General features: G+C 45.8%; 1 long non-coding RNA gene across 1 annotated transcript; it reads left to right on the forward strand.

Annotated features, from left to right (window-relative positions):
* Positions 1-485: 485 nt before the first annotated feature.
* On the forward strand, positions 486-1,216 carry LOC134464745 (uncharacterized). The gene is made up of 2 exons (XR_010038047.1): positions 486-741; positions 1,124-1,216. It is a non-coding gene; the product is annotated as an uncharacterized LOC134464745 (long non-coding RNA).
* The last annotated feature ends 7,603 nt before the right edge of the window (positions 1,217-8,819 follow it).

An 8,819-nucleotide genomic window follows, 5' to 3' on the forward strand; every position in this document is an offset into this window, starting at 1 on the left:
GAGATTCATGTTCACTGATGTGAGGTTGTCAATCTGCCACCATCCAGAGGAAGAAACACAAGAACACAAACAAACAGAGAAGTCAACTGCAAGACCGGTTTCACCACGTTTATTTTTTTTATGTTATCAATTCACCATCGCTAAATTTGCTTCTGAAATGCAGTACCATGTTAAATGCACGTTGTAAATCTTCCTCAGGCAGACATCGTTGCTGATTTACAAAGGCAAACACTAGCTAGCACCTAGCTTCAGTCATTGAAAACATGGTGGGCAGAGCTAGCTAGAACTAGTGGTTTCCATGTACCTCTGTAGGCTATGCCATTTCAGCACAAACGCGGCTGATAAGACGTGTTTGCAATGTATACAGTTAAAATCCTTCAATGCTCAGAGACAGAATGAAAGCATGTTAAAGCTAAAACTACATTTAAAAGTTCGTTGTCAGGAAGCGTACCTTGCCTGGCTCTGCTGCACTGAACTAGCTCGCGGTGGCGGCGGCGAGTCCTGTTGTTGCTAGGCAACGAAAGTTTGGTTACTGCAGAACAGGAGCGTCCCAATCAGTATACTTCTGTACTTCAAGCACACTCGTTCTAGTTGTACGCTGCCCGCTCTGATTGCAGTATGGCTCAGAGACGCTGACGTTGTTTAATTGAGTACCCTGACACACAAGGGTGGAGTTTGAGACGCACCACACAGTGCTTTCGCACGCAGGCAGCAACCAGGGACCCCAGGGTAACTTTCAAGGTGAGCTAAAATGGTCTTGATGTTGATTTCATCCACCTTCAATCGTCGAATTACTTTAGCCTTATGCAAACATGTTTTATGAGTTAGTGTTAGGTTTATGTTTGTTCTGGAAATGAAACGGCATACAGAAGTACCTTTACAATGGAAACCACTAGCTACAGTAGCTCTGCCCACCATGTTTTCAATGACTGAAGCTAGGTGCTAGCTAGAGTTTGCCTTTGTAAATCAGCTATGTTGTCAGCCTGAGGAAGATTTACAACGTGCATTTAACATGGTACTGCATTTCAGAAGCAAATTTAGCGATGGTGAATTGATAACAGAAAAAAATAAACGTGGTGAAACCGGTCTTGCAGTTGACTTCTCTGTTTGTTTGTGTTCACAGGACTTCCTCTGGATGGTGGCAGATTGACAACTTCACATCAGTGAACATGAATCTCATAACTGATTGGAAAAATAAATAAAGTTTTGCACACAATGTGTTTGTCTGTGTACTTGAATCACTTCATAGTAGGCTAGTCTATATTGTATTAAAAATGATAATAACTAAGTAATTGAGTGGAAATAAGAAATAAGACATTTTAAGACCATGAAAATATGTAATTTCCATAAAATTGAGTGGAATAGGTGATAATGCATTTTACGGCCCTGATTCTATCTTATTTCCATATAACTACTCAATTGTTTACAAGGTAATTAAGCAGAAATAATACAAGGATGCTTGGGTGGTCGTTTCTATGCAATAACATAGGAAGAGGAAATATTGCACATTACGGCCCTGATGAAGCCTAATTAGTATGAAACTACTTCGGCTGATACCGTTTAGTTACTGGCATACCTACCACCTAACTACTATGATGACACAGTAGCTGTTTCCATTAGCCTACTATTAACTAGAAACTACAGCATAATTGCACTGGAAACTGTATGGTTATTTTTGCTGTTATTAATGAGAAATTATAGTGTAATTGCACCGGAAACCATATGGTTATTTTGCTGTTATTACTAATAACAAGCAGTTATTACCATAAAATTAGACTGAAATTACTGAGAAATTAGTATGAAATTAACACCTTATTAGCGATCCGTAAAGTAAAGTGTTACCGATGCGTCCCTCTATGCCAGTTCCAACCTTTTTTTTCCCCCAAACGCCCCGCTGGCCTCCTCCTAATCTGCCAACGCTATCTAAACGCCCGCTGGCCTCCTCCTAATCTGCCAACGCTATCTAAACGCCCGCTGGCCTCCTCCTAATCTGCCAACGCTATCTAAACGCCCGCTGGCCTCCTCCTAATCTGTCAACGCTATCTAAACGCCCGCTGGCCTCCTCCTAATCTGCCAACGCTATCTAAACGCCCGCTGGCCTCCTCCTAATCTGCCAACGCTATCTAACTGCACAGTGTTGCCATATGGCAACATACCATTCTTTTGGCATTTCCTGGTATTTAAATATATATAATAGACACTGATTGGTCTTCATATTGAAACTGTGGTCTTGTTTTATCCAATTATGTGGTTTGTTGACATCACATGACACCACACACTGCCCCAGGCTTGCTCTGTCCCTCACTGTACATAAGTGTGTGTCCTTGACAGATTGCTCTGGCATTGGCCAAGAATTTTCACACATATTTACAAAATGTAAAAAAATATTGGGTTGATCTTTAGTTAGTCATGATCTGTTTTTCACCATTTGTTTTGTTTTCAACTATTTTCTTTTCCTTTTTATGTTGAAAAATAGGTATGTTGCCATACGGCAACATTGTGCGGTAATGGAACAAGACGGTCAATAGGGAAAGTGCATTGATACAAATACCCAATTGATTGATTAATTGATTTATTTATTGATTGAATAATTGATAATTGATAATATGTATAATTAGTGTAAATGGCAGTCTGTAAAGAACATTAAAAATGTTATAATGGTTATAAGGTGTACAGAACTGTTTTATGAGCTTTCACTCTGAGTACATGCAGAAAAGCGAACAAGGCCTCTGCAGCCTCCCCTGATTGCCAGAGGTATACCACAAAAATCCCCAAACCCCAGATTAGAGCATAAAGCTACGGTCATCTTGACCATTTGAAGCCTCCAAAATGTTTTGACTTCATGTGTCTGTTATAATTAGGCTAATTAGCACACAACGTTTGTGCAAATCTGTCAACCCGATCTAAAATTATTGTACAAAGTCAACCATTTTGAAAGTCAGCCATTTTAAAAGCATAATCTCCAAATTTCAAACAGCTCATAAACCAATTTTATTATTAACACACAAGATTTACTGCAAATCCAAGCACCCATTGAAAAGTTGTGGCGTAAACAAAAGGTATGCCGTCTCGAAAGATTGCCAACTTCAAAGTCAGCAATCTTGAAATTCAGCTATCTTGAAAGCACTGGCCTCACAATTTTACATGGCGTATTTACTCATTATAGAGTGTTATCACACAAGGTTTAGTGTAAATCCAAGCATCCATTCAAAAGTTATGACAAATAAACTGTTGGTTATGTTGAAAGATGCCTTGCTCGTAAATCGACCATCTTGAATGTCGGCCATCTTGAAAGTGTTGGCTTCCAAAATTAAATCAGTTCCTGGAAATATTATAAACAGTTACCATACACATTTTTGTGCAAGTCTGTGCACAGATATTGTATTAACACCAAATATATTCATTGGTGGTTGGTCAACGTAATACCACTGAAATACAGTTTTTTGGGGATATAATAAACAGTATTCACTTGTTCTCTCAGTGGCAAAAATGTGTGAAATAACTCCCTTGAACTTGTGGGTGAACTTCAAATGTTTTTCTGAGATAAAAACAATTATATTTCTATAAAATAATCCATAACGTTGTATGACCCTTGTTTGGTCTTGGAGGGAAAATGTACACTGGATCCTTTCCGTAGCTGCACAATGTTGCCATATGGCAACAAACCTAAAAGCATCCCTCCAAAAAACTTTTGTTTTTTTAGAAAAATTGCAAATATGTCTTAAGAAGTTTGTTTTATGTGACAAAACCCACAGTAAGATTTTTAGCCATGATGGGATAATAATGTGTGCAGTATAGGGTTAAGGCGTGCTCCACAACAATGCCCTGTGACGTGAGGTTAGGTTTAGGGATGGTTTAGGTTTGGGCACAATTTCAAGCTAGAAATTCATCAAATTACACTGTTCTTGGCAAAAGTAAAGCAGCAGAAACATTGCTTTACTGACTCGTTAGGTTTAGGGATGGTTTTGGTTAGGGCACAGCAAAGCACATTTGCATTTACAGATGTTGTCACTTTAATCTACTCACGCCATTACCGTACCGTGGCAGCGTACCGTGGTCATTACACCCTGTGGCCATTCGGAATGCGGGGGCAGTATAGCACTGCTTTTGCAGAGCAGCATCTGACTGTGTTTGTGCGTCTGTTTGTGCTTCCGTGCTTGTCCCTCCCCCAGTTTTAGTAGTAGTAGAAATACAGTCAGCAAATGGCATGTTTTATTTAGCATTGGGCATTTGATAGGGCATTTGATAATGACACAAGTGTGAGTAGGGTGACCACCTGTCCGGACTTCGGCCGGACAACCCCGCCCCTTAACTATCTAACCTAGCGTCCTTGCGCAGTACCCGTGGCTTCAACTGGCTGACTCCCCGCCTTCGTGTCACTCCCAGACTTCGTGTCATTCTAAACAGCAGGCTGAAATGAGGAAGCTGCGCTGCCATTTTACCTCGACTAACTCGGCTACCAAAACCAGTTTTAGTTCTAAAACAAGACGTTTTGGGAAGGATTTTCGCATCTCATTACACCTACATCCCCACTCCGATAAAGGAGTCATCAGAACAACTAATTTAACGTTGTATCAGAGACAGTAGAGTAGGCCTATACGATAGACAATCCCTCCGTTGATGTAGTCTGTATTTATTTCATCTTTTTTCATGCATGCATGATGTGCATAGCCTACAATTTATTTGAAGTACTTTACTGAAAGTAAATGTCAGGAGTGTGTTGATCAGCTGTGTTTTAAAACGAGAGGCAGCCGCTTCTGTCAGCATTTTCTTTTCCTGCAGACGCTTGGATAACCATAGCAACAGCACGAGCTCAAAATACAGAGAGCGCCCGTGCAGAAAGACGCTTTCTTTGCCCTGGTTGAAAAGTTATGAGAGCCCTCGTTGTAAATGCATTTAGCGGACAAACTTGCTTGCTTTATGCGTTGCCAGTACAGCAATACAGTTAATTTGTTGTGCGGGGTCTGTAGTAAAATCTGGAGTAACATGGCGGACGCAGATATCGGAAACACGACCGTCTGTCAATCTAGTTTGTGTCAATGACGTTGCCTCGTATATCGAGGCCATAAGCACAAGGCGAGGAGGAGAGGAAAGACAAAGAGAGGGACACACGAACGTCGTAAACAGGTCGTAAAAACGGACCGATGGCCACCCTAAGTGTGAGCCCTAATGCTACATCATGTGCCATTGGACTGCTAACACTACACACCAATGCTACATCATGTGCCATTGGACTGCTAACACAACACACCAATGCTACATCATTTGCCATTGGACTGCTAACACTGCACACCAATGCTACATACAGTCCCATTGGACTGCTAACACTACACAACAATGCTACATCATGTGCCATTGGACTGCTAACACTACACACCAATGCTACATCATGTGCCATTGGACTGCTAACACTACACACCAATGCTACATCATGTGCCATTGGACTGCTAACACTACACACCAATGCTACATACAGTGCCATTGGACTGCTAACACTGCACACCAATGCTACATCATGTGCCATTGGACTGCTAACACTACACACCAATGCTACATCATGTGCCATTGGACTGCTAACACTACACACCAATGCTACATACAGTGCCATTGGACTGCTAACACTGCACACCAATGCTACATAATGTGCCATTGGACTGCTAACACCGATACAAATCAACACCTCACATGGTGGAAACATCCCATTGCTCCAGAGTCATCCCACGACATATCACCACTGTGGCTATATTCCTGTTGTCTTTGTTACCGCGCGATGGGAGTTCTGTTGTCTTTGTTGCCTAGCGATGGGAGTTCTGTTGTCTTTGTTGCCTAGCGATGGGAGTTCTGTTGTCTTTGTTATCTAGTGGCAGGAGTTCCACTCTCTTTGTAACCTAGCGATGGGAATTCTGTTGTCTTTGTTATCTAGTGGCAGGAGTTCTACTCTCTTTGTTTCCTGGTGATGGGAGTTCTGTTCTCTTTGTTACCTAGTGATGAGAGTTCTGTTCTTTTTGTTTCCTAGTGACAGGAGTTCTGTTGTCTTTGTTTCCTGGTAATTGGAGTTCTGTTCTTTTTGTTTCCTAGTGACAGGAGTTCTGTTGTCTTTGTTTCCTAGTGATTGGAGTTCTGTTGTCTTTCTTTCCTGGTGACAGGAGTTCCACTGTCTTTGTTACCAGGTGACAGGGTGTTCCGTTGCCAAGACTCCCGCTGTGAGCTGTGAGCTGTGAGCTGCTGGTATGAAAACCCTCTGATTCTTCCATCTGCCTGGTACTCAGACACCAAACAGCAGCAGCAGTGTGTGCATGCCTGTGTGCATGTGAATGTGCGTGTGCACGTGCGTGTGTGTGTGTGTGTGTGCGCGTGCATCTGTGTGTGTGTTTGCGTGCGTGTGAATGTGCGCGTGTGCGCGTGTATGTGTGTGTGTGTGTACATGTGAATGTGCGTGTGTGTGCGCGCGCGTGTGTGTGTGTGTGTGTGTGTGTGTGTGTGTGTGTGTGTGTGTGTGTGTGTGTGTGTGTGTGTGTGTGCGTACATGTGTGTGCGTGTGTGCGCGCGCATGCGTGTGTATGTGTGTGTGTGTGCGCGTGCATGTGGAGAGGAGAGGAGAGGAAATAAGAGGAGCGGAGAGGAGAGGAGAGGAGAGGAGAGGAGAGGAGAGGAGGAGAAGAGGAGAGGAGTGGAGAGGAGAGGAGAGGAGAGGAGAGGAGAAGAGAGGAGGAGAAGAGGAGAGGAGTGGAGAGGAGAGGAGCAGAAGAGGAGAGGGGAGAGGAGAGAGGAGAGGAGAGGCATATGTGTGCGTGTGCATGCGTGTGTGTGTGTGTGCATGCGTGCGTTCATGTGTTTTCAGGATGCCGTCGTGATGTTGTCATTCACTGAGGAACAAAGAGAAGAGAAACCGAGAATCAAACTGTCATCTGATGAGGAGCAGGATAAGGAGAGAGAGAGGAGCAGGAGAAGGAGGAGAAGGAGGAGCAGGAGAAGAGGAGCAGGAGAAGAGGAGCAGGAGAAGAGGAGCAGGAGAAGAGGAGAAGAGGAGCAGGAGAAGAGGAGCAGGAGAGGAGGAGCAGGAGAAGAGGAGCAGGAGAAGAGGAGCAGGAGAAGAGGAGAAGGAGAAGAGGAGCAGGAGAAGAGGAGCAGGAGAAGAGGAGCAGGAGAAGAGGAGCAGGAGAAGAGGAGCAGGAGAAGAGGAGCAGAGGAGCAGGAGAAGAGGAGCAAGAGGAGCAGGAGAAGAGGAGCAGGAGAAGAGGAGCAGGAGAGGAGGAGCAGGAGAAGAGGAGAAGAGGAGGAGGAGAAGAGGAGGAGGAGAAGGAGGAGGAGGAGAAGAGGAGAAGAGGAGAAGAGGAGCAGGAGAAGAGGAGCAGGAGAAGAGGAGCAGGAGAAGAGGAGCAGGAGAAGAGGAGCAGGAGAAGAGGAGCAGGAGCAGGAGAAGAGGAGCAGGAGAAGAGGAGCAGGAGAAGAGGAGCAGGAGAAGAGGAGCAGGAGAAGAGGAGCAGGAGAAGAGGAGCAGGAGAAGAGGAGCAGGAGAAGAGGAGCAGGAGAAGAGGAGCAGGAGAAGAGGAGAAGGAGAAGAGGAGCAGGAGAAGAGGAGCAGGAGAAGAGGAGCAGGAGAAGAGGAGCAGGAGAAGAGGAGCAGGAGAAGAGGAGCAGGAGAGGAGGAGCAGGAGAAGAGGAGCAGGAGAAGAGGAGCAGGAGAGGAGAAGAGGAGCAGGAGAAGAGGAGCAGGAGAAGAGGAGCAGGAGAAGAGGAGCAGGAGAAGAGGAGCAGGAGAGGAGGAGCAGGAGAAGAGGAGAAGAGGAGAAGAGGAGAAGAGGAGCAGGAGAAGAGGAGCAGGAGAAGAGGAGCAGGAGAAGAGGAGAAGAGGAGCAGGAGAAGAGGAGCAGGAGAAGAGGAGAAGGAGAAGGAGGAGCAGGAGAAGGAGGAGCAGGAGAAGAGGAGAAGAGGAGCAGGAGAAGGAGGAGCAGGAGAAGGAGGAGCAGGAGAAGAGGAGCAGGAGAAGAGGAGCAGGAGAAGAGGAGCAGGAGAAGGAGAAGGAGAAGAGGAGCAGGAGAGGAGGAGCAGGAGAGAGAGAGAAGAGGAGCAGGAGAAGAGGAGCAGGAGAAGAGGAGCAGGAGAAGAGGAGCAGGAGAGGAGGAGCAGGAGAAGAGGAGCAGGAGAAGAGGAGCAGGAGAAGAGGAGCAGGAGAAGGAGGAGCAGGAGAAGAGGAGCAGGAGCAGGAGAAGAGGAGCAGGAGCAGGAGGAGCAGGAGAAGAGGAGCAGGAGAAGAGGAGCAGGAGAAGAGGAGCAGGAGAAGAGGAGCAGGAGAAGAGGAGCAGGAGAAGAGGAGCAGGAGAAGAGGAGCAGGAGAAGAGGAGCAGGAGAGGAGAAGAGGAGCAGGAGAAGAGGAGAAGAGGAGAAGAGGAGCAGGAGAAGAGGAGCAGGAGAAGAGGAGCAGGAGAAGAGGAGAAGGAGAAGAGGAGCAGGAGAAGAGGAGCAGGAGAAGAGGAGAGAGAGAGGAGCAGGAGAGGGAGAGAGGAGCAGGAGAAGAGGAGCAGGAGAAGAGGAGAAGGAGAAGAGGAGCAGGAGAAGAGGAGCAGGAGAAGAGGAGCAGGAGAAGAGGAGCAGGAGAAGAGGAGAAGAGGAGCAGGAGAAGAGGAGCAGGAGAAGAGGAGCAGGAGAAGAGGAGCAGGAGAAGAGGAGAAGAGGAGCAGGAGAAGAGGAGCAGGAGAAGAGGAGCAGGAGAAGAGGAGAAGAGGAGCAGGAGAAGAGGAGCAGGAGAAGAGGAGCAGGAGAAGAGGAGCAGGAGAAGAGGAGCAGGAGAAGAGGAGAAGAGGAGCAGGAGAAGAGGA

This window comes from Engraulis encrasicolus, chromosome 15 (genome assembly GCF_034702125.1).
Source record: "Engraulis encrasicolus isolate BLACKSEA-1 chromosome 15, IST_EnEncr_1.0, whole genome shotgun sequence".
Classification (NCBI taxonomy): domain Eukaryota; kingdom Metazoa; phylum Chordata; class Actinopteri; order Clupeiformes; family Engraulidae; genus Engraulis; species Engraulis encrasicolus.